We start from the raw sequence: 12,058 nt of genomic DNA, 5'->3' as shown, positions 1-12,058 counted from the left end.
TGAGAAATGAATTTGCCATGCAATAAGTATTTACAGGGATATTTTCTCTGTTCAGGGTTTTAAATGGTTCTATAAGAAAGTGCAATTTCATCCTGGACAATGACTATGTAAAAACAGGCCCTTCCATTCTGCTGTTCTGCTCAAAATCATTTCTGTTTGCCTTCTAGACAAGAGCGAGTTTCGTTATGCAAGGATGACGGAAGCAGACACACAGCTTTGGGAGAGAGAACTAGATTCTCTTTTGGCTTGATCATTATCAAGATTAACTTAAATCTTGTCTACATGGGGGAAATTGACCAGCATAGCTATTCCAAAATAACTATTCTGGTAAAATTTAAGTATTCTGGAAAAACTCTCCTGCATGTACACTCTATTCTAGAATTAAAATGATTTTTTTCTGGAATAATTACTTTGCTTCTGAAGTCACTTTTATTTGGGAGCAGTGTGTTCATACAGGAAAGCTATTCTGCAATAGCTATGCTAGTTAATTTCCCCACATAGAGAAGATATAAAACCAAATTTCAAGACCACCTTTGCAACCCTATTGTCTTCAAATTATTCCTTCATTTCCACCAGTGTCATTTCTCTGAGGGCAAAAAGGTTGCATAGACAATGACCATGGGTTTATTGGCAGTAGCATCTAGATATTATAGAGATGGACAGCCTAAGAATATGAGGTTTGGTCTAAACATAATTGTTTTAGTAATATAACTGTTGCAGTTAGGGATGTGATTTTTTTTTCTACTGAAATAGTTAAATTGGTACAGCCTCTAAGCCGGATGCAGTTGTACTTGCATAAAGGTGCCTTATAGTTTACTCCTCTTCCCAAACATGAATAGCTACATAGGTAAAGACACTTATTCTGTATAGTTGTCTGTCTACAGTAGTGAGATTGTACTGCCTAAACGATACCAGTATAACTAAAGCAGTACAATTCTTGTGTGTACATAAGGTTTGATCAATAGATTTTTGGGACAATGGGATTACACAAGTGTAACTGAAAGCAGCTTTTGGCCTGTAGAACCTTGATAGTACACAAATGAAAAGTAATACCTAGCTCTTATATAGTGTGTTTTTTCTTCAGTAGCTTTTAGCCCATTTTACAGATGAGGAAACTGATGCACAGGAAAGTGAAGTGTCTTGCTTCACGTACCCAGGAGGCCAGTAGCAGAGCCAAGAGTAGAACCCAGATCACTAGAATCCTAGTTTAGTGCTCAATCCACTAAAATAATGTAATTTAACTATCAAATTTCAAGCTAGCCCCATGGTAGCGGGGTTAGGAAAAAACCACCTTTGTCTTGTAAGTAAATTCGGCAAATGTGATCTGGAAATCATTGGCTTTCTCCCCAGTCTTATTACAGAATATTATTCTTGCATGTACCTCCCTTGTTCCCTGCCCTCCTGTAACACACTTCCCCTGGAAACACACACACACACTCTCTCTCTCCCCCTCCACAACCATTCTTTGTTCAGTTGAAATAACCATAACTGAAGTATTGTATTGCATTATATTGCATTGTATTGTACTAATACTTAACAACCAGCTATGGTACATCACAGTAACAAACTTAACATAAATCTACAAAAGTAGCTAACTATGTCTACTTTGTTTTCTACATTATTAAGGAACATCAACAAATTATATCTGAGTATGGACCAAACAAATGTAACCAAATTTAAAAAAAAAAAATCAGGTTTTTCCTTACCCTAATCCTGCAGTGTTTGGGAGAGGTGATAATGGATACAGCCTTGTGATTTACTTCTCCAGAAAAGTCCATAAAATAGCCATATTTGACTGGCTAACCTATTGTTTTCTTTCCTTGCTGCTTGTGTCATCGGCTTCTCTGCATCCTCCGTGTCATCCAGGCACCCAGATCTGAAGGCAGCACTGCCGCCAGCAGCAGCAGCACAGAAGTACTGATGGTATGGTAATGGGACCTGCAGGATTCCAGTCCTGTGCAGGGCTCTACTACCCTCTTCTGTTTTTTTTATCCACCCCATTCCTCCCTTCCACATGCCCAGCTTTGCTCCTTGAGCAGCTGCTCCACTTGCCCCACTCCGGTTATGGCTCTGATGGATACAACTGTGTTGATAATTTTAAGAAAAACACATTTCAGAGCAAAAAATAGAGATTTTTCTTTACTTTCCTTACTGATGTGGCAGAGGTGCTGGTGCTATGAATTGCCATATGTAGATTTGCCAGGGTTCAGGCCCAAACAAATTAAGCACTGCCTTGGAGACTGTCTGTTTTTGTATGAAGACTGGGACATTTTTGGTCTTACTAAATGTAATCAATTGCTTGACAAACATGGGCAGATATGTTCCTTTGATCAATTAAAGACACCATATGTTTATACAGACATAGCGGTACTTTCCAAAGTCAGACGTTTTACAAGACAATCTGATACTTTAATGATCAGATGCATTTCACACTTCAAATAAATATCTAACAGAGGCAGATCATCTATAAACCATGCAGTACTTTAAAAAGTCCTATGAGAATCAAACCTTCACAGCCCCGTTGGGGAAGCCCCCCTACAGTTGCTAGGAGAGGTTCTCTCTTTCCCATTGCCAGTCCAGTCAACTTCAGGAAGGCTTCAGCTTTGCTCAAGTCTGGGAAAGGCTTATCAGTCCTACAGTGGGTATCAGAGAGGCCAAAATTATTTCCAAATCCACCCCCTACAAAGGATGCCCTTTCAGAAATAAACCTAGATACCTTGCTAGTCTCAGAGAAGGAGATGAGACAAAACCTTAGAGTGAGAGCCAACAGAAAACTCCAGGACTGGTCAAACTATGTGTTTTCAGTTCCCAGGTCTGCTGGGGTGCACTGTCCCCTTCTAAACAGAAAGCCCTTAAATTTCTTTATGGCTTCCCAACTGTTTTGCAGTGAAAGGCTCAAAGCCATGGTTAACAATGGGGGTTTTCCAGCAAATACTAGATCCAAGGAAAGCCTCTGGTAGCTTGGATACATGGTTATGCTATGGGAAATTCCTAAGAAGATATACCAGCTACAGGTGACTTCCTGGAAAGCAATATTGTACGGTAGGAGGGATTGGGAATTGAGCCTGTACATTGCTCCACGGATTTTCACCTCATTTATGAGATCCATTCCTCAAGTCCTAAAATTCTGGGAATGAAAACGATAATTTATTTAATTGTCTTGATTTCAGCATAACCAGAAGAGCTCCTAAAGTAGGTTATTGTGCTTTAACTCCATTCAGAAGGACGGTCAGCTTTCTAGTAAATCTAGAAAAATCTATATTAAAACTGTAACATGGGCAGCCACCTCCTAAGCACCCCTCATGACCACAGGTCATTCTGCAGTACCCTGCCTCTGTTTCCCCCTTTGCAAGGCCCTTAAAGAGCTCGCTCAATTCAAAGGTATTCAAAGAATCCTCTACTGGGGTCCAATTCATTGAGTCCTCCTCTAGTCCCCAGCCCCAGTTCAGTTCTTGCTTCTGATAATCCAAGAGTCTTTCAGAAATAAAACACAGACTCACACAGGCTTCATCCCAGTTTCAGCTGGGCACAGCCCTGCCTCGTTGCATGACTGTTATTCTGCTTTCCAGCACCTCCAGCCTGGAGTTTGTCTTTCTCCACAGACCTTTCCAGCTGGGTCTTTGCGGTTTCTCGCCTGCTTGGACAGGATCTCTCCCATACATCCCTGCATGGAGAGCTCTTGTCACTCTCTCCTGCTTCTTGAGCTTTTCCTCCTGCTGACTCAGGGCCCTGCAGGATTCTTCTTTCCCCTTGCAGCGTTTCTACAGCTTCAGTTTCCTGAGCATTCCTTCTTCACTGCAACTTCCTGCTCCTTTTTGTAGAGAAATCATTTGATTCTTCTCCAGGAGGAGAGGCTGATCCTGTAATCAGAGTTGTCTTAGCTCCCAGCTCTCCATCTCATGGGGCAAGCCACCCTGTTACAAACACCTTCACCCAGATTTTACTTACTGAGATTCACAGTAGATTCCAGGCAGGGCTTAAATTCTAATAAGAGTATTTCCCAGAGCTTCCCACAGGTGTCCCCAACATACTATAAAAACTCTAGGGCAACTGAAAATATTTACCAGATCTTTGCTGTGGACAGCTCTCGCTCAATTTAAGCTCCGATAGAGACTTGATTCTAAACCTTCACAGTGCCCAGTCCGAAAGGAGTTGACAAATATGTGTCAGGATATGATGCATGATATTCCTCTTCTCTCAGAGGTGCCAGTGTATTTTATGTTACATCTAGGTAATGGGAGAGAGGTATTTTCCTTCAAGTTTTATATTCAAGATGTTAAGTCTATTTATAGGTTTTTACTATGTTTCTGTAATAAAACACTTCACCTTTGCTGAAGATGTTAAAGTTCTGTTTACATTTTCCAGATGCCTTAGTCTTTCACCATTACACATCAAGTAGGCACAGAAGAATGTGTTACCTTTAAGGCAACAGCCTTTAGCAATCACTGAATAGATCATGCCAATCCATTGATGTGGTTTCTTTTTAAAATTTGTGACAGATGTGTCAATGATATTTTTTTCAGAATACGCTGTATGATACAATATGTTGCAACCTCTACTACAAATTATATCAGTATGTGTTGATGATTATGTAGAAGTATTGTGTATTTAGCTATCACAATTAGGATATAAATGTGACAGACTATACTCTTATGTTCACTACTTTTACAAAAAAAGGATAAATTTTATGCAAAGTGTGCCTTGTGAGGTATCATTTGAAAACTCATAATTCGCTGACCTTCATTGTCCTGGTAAAATGAGTGGCAACATTGTATGTAAGTTAAGATTCTACTGTGTGATGTTACTAAGTCATATTCCAAACATAGATCATTGTTGCAACCAGGGTCCTTTGGTTGCACCAGGTCTTGTACAGAGGATGTCGAGTGGGGTGTCTACGGAAAGGTTGTAGTTTGCTGGTTATGATTATGCTGTCTGTATGTGTGTATCATTTTTGTATTTGAAGTTTGAATATTGGCTATGTACTTGTATCTCAATGTGTTTGATTCTAAGTAGCTTCAGTGAATCATTTGGTCAGCTTCTTGAGAAAGGACTATTCTCAGTAAGTGCCCAATCAAGAAACACTCAACTGACAATGGACTTTGGGAGACGCCAATCCACATCTGAGTTTTCCTGGGAGTGTTCAAACTAACATGTAAACAATGGCGTCGGTCTACAAAACGCTGAATCATTCATGGACATGTGACTTGCCCAACTGGCTACAAACTCCTTCTTGTTGCTGTGATTTTGCGCAGGAGAACAGAGGGGTTTCCACCCACGAGAGAGAATATAAAAGGCCCTGGAAACCCCTCCATTTTGTCTTCAGGTGGCGTAAGAGTTGGCCTCTCCACCCCTAAAAGATGCCTGAAAGAAACTGGAACAAAGGACAGTAACTATGGGGGTGTGAGTGATTGCTGGGCCCACACTAAGAAGGAGTCCAGTCAGTGAAATAAGCTTATTGGAACACCTCTAAGGGTGAGATTTACCTGTATGCAGTTTCTTAACGTATTAGGCTTAGACTTAAGTGTTTTGTTTTATTTTGCTTGGTAATTTACTTTGTTCTGCCTGTTATTACTTCAAACCACTTAAATCCTACTTTTTATATTTAATAAAATCACTTTGGTTTATTATTGAACGCAGAGTTAATGAGTAATACCTAGGGGAGCAAACAGCTGTGCATATCTCTCTATCAGTCTTACAGAGGGGGGACAATTTATGAGTTTACCCTGTATGAGCTTTATGCAGAGTAAAATGAATTCATTTGAAGTTTGGACCCCACTGGGAGCTGGGTGTCTTCGTGCTGGAGACAGGAGCACTTCTTAAGCTGTTTTCAGTTAAGTCTGCAGCTTTGGGATGCGTGGTTCAGACCCTGGGTCTGTGTTGGAGCAGACTGGCATGTCTGGCTTGACAAGACAGGGTTCTGAAGGCCCAAACTGGCAGAGAAAATGGGCTCAGAGATTGTTTCAGCACATCAGGTGACAGTCCCAAGGGGGTTTCTGTGATCGAATCCATCACAGATGTCTCAGCCAAGTGTCAACAAAATCAATTGGACAATCACCTTGGTAAGCAGCCATTCTCTGGCAGAAAGAAGGGCATGAGCAAGATATTTACATCTTGGCAAACCAACTTGCTGTCACCTTAACCCCAGCTGGAGATGATTCTCAAAGAAGAGAAATTCTATAAGAAGGAAGAACAGAGGACACCCTTCCCTCATCTCTACTCACAGCATCAACCATATTTGAAAGACAAAGAAAGCATCACTGAACTCTAGGGGAAGGTTCCTGGCTCAGAAATCCAGTCAGACTGCTATAAGCATATGATGAGAGAAAACTTTTTGCTTTATATTAACTTAGCTTGTTATAAAATTCAAACTAATACCCAACATCTTTTATTTCTTTGTAACCAATTCTGACTTTTATACCTCATTGCTTGTAACAACTTAACATCTATCTTTCCGTAGTTAATAAACTTGTTTTATCTATGCCAGTATGTATTTGGATTGAAGTGTTTGGGAAACTTAATTTGAGATAAAAAGGATGAGGAGTACTTGTGGCACCTTAGAGACTAACAAATTTATTTAAGCATAAGCTTTTGTGGGCTAAAACCCACTTCATTGGATGCATGCAGTGGAAAATACAGTAGGAAGATATATATGTATACACAGAGAACATGAAAAAAATGGGTGTTGCCATTCTAACTATAACGAGTGTAATCAGTTAAGGTGGGCTATTGTCAGCAGGAGAAAAAAAAACTTTTGTAAATATAATCAGGATTGCCCATTTCCAACTATTGACAAGAAGGTTTGAGTAAGGAGAAGAGTTCTACTTTGCGTAATGACCCATCCACTCCTAGTCTTTATTCAAGCCTAATTGAATGGTGTCTAGTTTGCAAATTAATTCCAATTCAGCAGTTTCTCATTGGAGTCTGTTTCTGAAGTTTTTTTGTTGTAGTATTGCCACTTTTAGGTCTGTAATTGAGTGACCTGGGAGAATGAAGTGTTCTCCGACTGGAGTTTGTGCATATCATATTCTGTTAGTGAAATGACAGACTTCCTATGAGCTTGTACTGCACAGAAGGAAAGAGCTGGGCAGTACAAGATGCTCATTTCTGGGGATGAGGCTGTGACTGGGAATTCATTGTACTATTTGTTGCGCTGTAATATGATTCAGGAGTGGCTGGCCAGAAGCACTCATAATTCATCTGGGAGTGATTTGCATGCTAGAGGCTGTGTGTGAACAGACCAGGAGTGGTTGTTCTCACAGTGAAGCAATGTGAAAGGCACCCCAGGTTGGAGAACTTGGTGGGGACAGCTATTCAGCAATCCAGATTGTACCCTGGGAATCTCACAATAAGAATTAGAGGTAAATTGTCTATCTAACTGTCAGAAATTTCTTAGTAATACACAATAAACTAAACAGTTTATTAGGATCCCACTGATTCAAGCATTGTTGATATCTATATTGGTTTGATTAAACAAAGTCTGAGGCTTATGGCAGATATAAAAAAGGATAAGTAGAAATTCTCAGGTGCAGAAAGATCTGGGTAAACTCTGGCCACATTTGGCAGAAGGATATATCTGGAAACTCCACCCATAATCGCATCTATCCGGTCATAAATATAGGTGAAAACCAAAGCGCAAAATACTAGCAGCTCTGCTGCTTTGCATTCATGCGAAAAGCCACTAATACTCAGTGTTTGCTTTTCAGTGAGGCTTCAATCTGAGCTCTGCTCGTGCAGAAGCATCTCTGTCTGCACACCAGCCTCGATACTTGCTTTTCCAGTGCTAATACCTGCCTGCTCAACGTGATGAAATCTGTATCATCTATCTGCCCAGGTGTTTGCGTAAGCTTGGGCATTCACAAAGTTGCGAGTATAAGAGAAGCAGCAGGGGACAAGGACCAGGCCCTTAGCATGTAAGTGATGATGGTCATATAAGTAAGAGTTTGGATTCCAGGATGCATTTCCCAGTATATTAGAGCACTTTTAAAGTGGGTCACAGTTAGAACAAAAGCTGTTTCACATTCTCAATTTTAAAAGTCATCTTTAAATGGAAGTCAGTTTATATTCAAACTAGTACAACAGATATTACTTTGCTTTTTGCATCAAAGTTTCTTCCCACAGTTTTGCAAATGGACATGAGTTTGGATTAGGGTCAGCACTTAACAAGGACTAACAAAATAGCATGATCTTAATGAGGTTTAGAAGTGTTAACTCATTATAAAATAAATCCAGTGTTGTATTGTTAAATCACATTGGGAAACTTTTTCTCATAACTAGTCCTCATTACCCTAGAAAACATGTGAACTGTTTTTTTTTTAAAAAAAAAAAAAATTCTCCAGAGACTAAAACCCTACATAGTCCCACTGAAAGCAAGAATTTCATTGGCTGTAAATCACTGGAGAATTTGATTAGTATTCTTTAAATATATGTTGTCACAATCTGAGATTATTAGCCACAAATCACAGTGATGTTTTGTTTGGAAAGTTTTCTGCTATGTTACATTCACCCTTATATATACAATTGTGTTCCCTGACTCCATGCCAGAGTCCAAAATGTCATGTCTGTATTGCATTGGATTGGCTCTAGCACATATGTAAGCAAGGTCTGAAGGAGCTCTCCCCTAACAGCTAGTGATGAGTTGGGGATAAAAAGGCTTAAGGACCAGACTGTGTTTACGGGAACATACCTGCTTTGTCTGGATATCCAATGGACAGAGCTGTGTTGCCCAAGAGATCAATTTTGACTGGTGGTGTGTTATAAATCACTTTAGTATTGAATAGTGGGGTAATGAAATGTTATCCTTATTGTATGAGTAAAGGGCAGCAGAACTGTACTTAGCTTGTCCTGATTGGGGTGGGGAGGGGGGGTCATCCTCGACTCAACTGAATGCAGGGGGCTCGGATACCAGATCCCAATAGAGAGAAGAAGGGATGGGGACAGGTGTTCCTGCTGGAGATGTAGGCTCTGCTTGCAAGTCCTAGGCACCATTTAGCCTGCCACTCACTACTGTTTAAAGATAGAGCTAATTAGGGTCCATTGAGAGTCTTTTGTTTTGTCAAGTGATCCCTAGAACTGAAATTGCCAATAATCAGGTTTAAGTCCTGTTCAGATCTGCTGTGGAACAGCGTTTCTGCAGAAGTGACTGCTCAGCCTGCATTAGAAGTGAGGTTCCCCTACTGAGGCCACGTCTAGACTACGCGCTGGATCGGCGCGTTAAAATCGATTGCTCGGGGATCGAAATATCGCGTCTGGTCTGGACACGATATCTCGATCCCAGAGCGTGCTTAGATTGATTCCGGAACTCCAGCTAGACGACTGGACTTCCGGATTCGACACAGCGAGCCGCGCGGAACGATCCCGTGCGGTGAAGACGGGTGAGTAAATCGATTTTAGATATTCGATTTCAGCTACGCTATTCTCGTAGCTGAAATTGCGTATCTAAAATCGATTTAATCTCGTAGTGTAGACCTGTGCTGAGAGTTGAAATCAGTGACGACTGAGTGGAACCTCAACAGACCGACTCTCAGAGGTCTGAGTAGAGAGGGAGGCAGCAGCAGCAGAATGTGGCGGTGCAAGGCCATTGGTGATGGAGCAGACAACGGTGCAGTGGGGTGAACAATGTCCGGATGAATGACTGCAGCAGAGTGAATGATGGTGCAATGGCGGCAGCAAGCAGCAGTGCAGAGTGAATGGCAGCAACAGTGAACCAGTTGCAGTGGCAGCAGCAGTGACAGCATTGTTTAGCATTCCTTCCCTTCCCACCCCTCCCCCAGGTGGGAGGTGAACGCATCTCTGAACTATGGGTCTTTGCTGACCCAGGATAGCAGCTACAAATGGAGTGTGGCAGAGAGAGAGGGGAGTGTCATGCTATCCTAAAAGGGACATTTGTTGGACTGTCACGCTGAAAGAAGAGAAAGGGAGGCAAAGGACACTGCCTATATATACTCTGGGGTGGGAGTTTTGTCCATGGTCAGATGTGTTCGAATCATGGTTGAGTGTTTTCCCAAATTAATGCCAGGTTCCTTTCCCCTTTGTATGGAAAGTTTTATCTGCTATGCAGAGACTCTCTGCTTGTGAAAGGGGAAATATTGCTCCTTGGAGGTGCCTGGGGTGATGGTTAATTTTCTCAGATTACTGGGTGGAGGCTCAAGCTGGTTCTGTATTGTATTGTTAAGAGGCACCCCTGGATATTGAACCCAGCCCTTGTTGCTGCCAGCTCCACTTGGCAGAAGGGCTACACTTAAAAAAAAAAAGATTGCTAATGTCAGCTTTAGGACTAACGCACACAAAAACTCCTACAGCTGTTTTCATGTGTAACAGTACGTCTTCACCACAAGGGAAGAAAATGCATCAAATCACAGGCTTTCTAGGGATTAGGAGGTATAAATGGTTTCACACAACATTCTGGTCTAATTAAAGCAATGTTCTGCCTCTCACTCTAGAATGCAAATGCTGAGCCTTAGCAGAATGTTGGGCAGGTACCCTTCAACATGCATACATCACCACCTCCTCACCATCATTAGGAATAGTTTAGTGAGGAGCAATTTCATTTTTTCTCTATACCTCTTTAATCACCAGCAAAATGAATGCATCTAAGCGCAAGTTCTGATAGGGCCCAATAATCAGAACCCAGTTAGAGTCAACGGAACAACTCCCATTGATATAAATCGGAAGTGATTCATGCCCTTGGAAAGGATGTGTGCAAGGGCACCACACACCCATTGTCTTGGGCAGCCCACAGATCCAGCCACGTTGGTTAGGTGGACATAAAAGTGTAAAGAAAACCTTTGACAAGGATTTTGATAAAGCTTCTACTCTAGGGGACAACCTCTCTGAAACCACACAGCACGTAAGAAAGTCATTGATTAAAGAGTATTAATGACAGCATGGAGGTAAATCTCAGCCAGTGGGAGTAAGTATTTCAGGATTTGGTCCTCAGATAATATTGTAACTGCCCCAGGTAGGCAATAGCCTCAAACTGCATGAGCAGTGGTGCAAAGAAATTCACTGCTACTGGTAGCCTGCCTCTAAGGACTTGGGGACTAGACCCTGGATCTGCAGAGATTTTGATACATTAATCTTTTTTTTTTTAAATCCCTCCCATAATCTGAGTTGGCATCATGTCTTCCTTTGGCGTCAAAAGGAGTTTACCATTTGTTTAAATGGGAGCAGAGTTAGGTCAACACTGAGCACTTTTCAAAGTCACATGGTACCTTTTTGTGTTTTTTGTCATAACTGCATATTTTCTGCCTGATGTAGCGCTTTCCTACTTGTCACTCATGCTATCCCTGCAGAACCAATGCAGCTAGAAAGACTCTATCCTGACTTCTGCATTATCAGACAGAGTAGTTAGCTATGTATGTGCTGACGAAAGTATCTTTACTACTTGTGGTGTTGCACAAGCCAAACCCCTCCACTGCCAAACCAAGCCCCCCCCCAAAAAACAAACAAACCAAAAACCACACAAAACCACAAAATCTAATTTGAGTTCCAGATTGCAGTCAAGTTTGTTGGGGGTGGCAGTTTAGTTAGCCATATTCTTACTTGAAAACTGAGCAAGTTTAGTCAGGAGATCATTGAGACATAGCAAATAAAGAACCCAAAGTGCCATATTTCCAGTGTCATGTTTTAGAATATAATCACATTCTTTATTTTATGATAATTTAGGCAAATCACTTAGGCTCTCTGTGCATCAGGTCCACATCTGCAAGAAGGGATATACCACTACTGCCTGCCTACCTCGTGGAATATCATGCTGATAAATATAATGAGATTGTGAAACACTTGTGTCCTGCTTCATTCATTAGGGATTGTTCCCAATATCTCTTTTGTGTGACCCTTTTTTAGGACACTAGGGTGATGGGGCCATATAAACACCATGGATTAGACTGACAGATAATTTAACACTTGAATTTGCCTTGTATGTCCTGTTTTAATTAAATACTACAGGAATCATGATAAATATAGCATAGTAGAAACTTTCCCCTTTCTTTGGGTGCACAGGGAGAATCCCACGAAGCTAACACTTTCTTATGCAGGTGGAGGTTTTCCCTTTTGTCTC

This window comes from Chelonoidis abingdonii, chromosome 5 (assembly GCF_003597395.2).
Source record: "Chelonoidis abingdonii isolate Lonesome George chromosome 5, CheloAbing_2.0, whole genome shotgun sequence".
NCBI classification, from domain to species: domain Eukaryota; kingdom Metazoa; phylum Chordata; order Testudines; family Testudinidae; genus Chelonoidis; species Chelonoidis abingdonii.
This window is presented reverse-complemented; position numbering follows the sequence as displayed.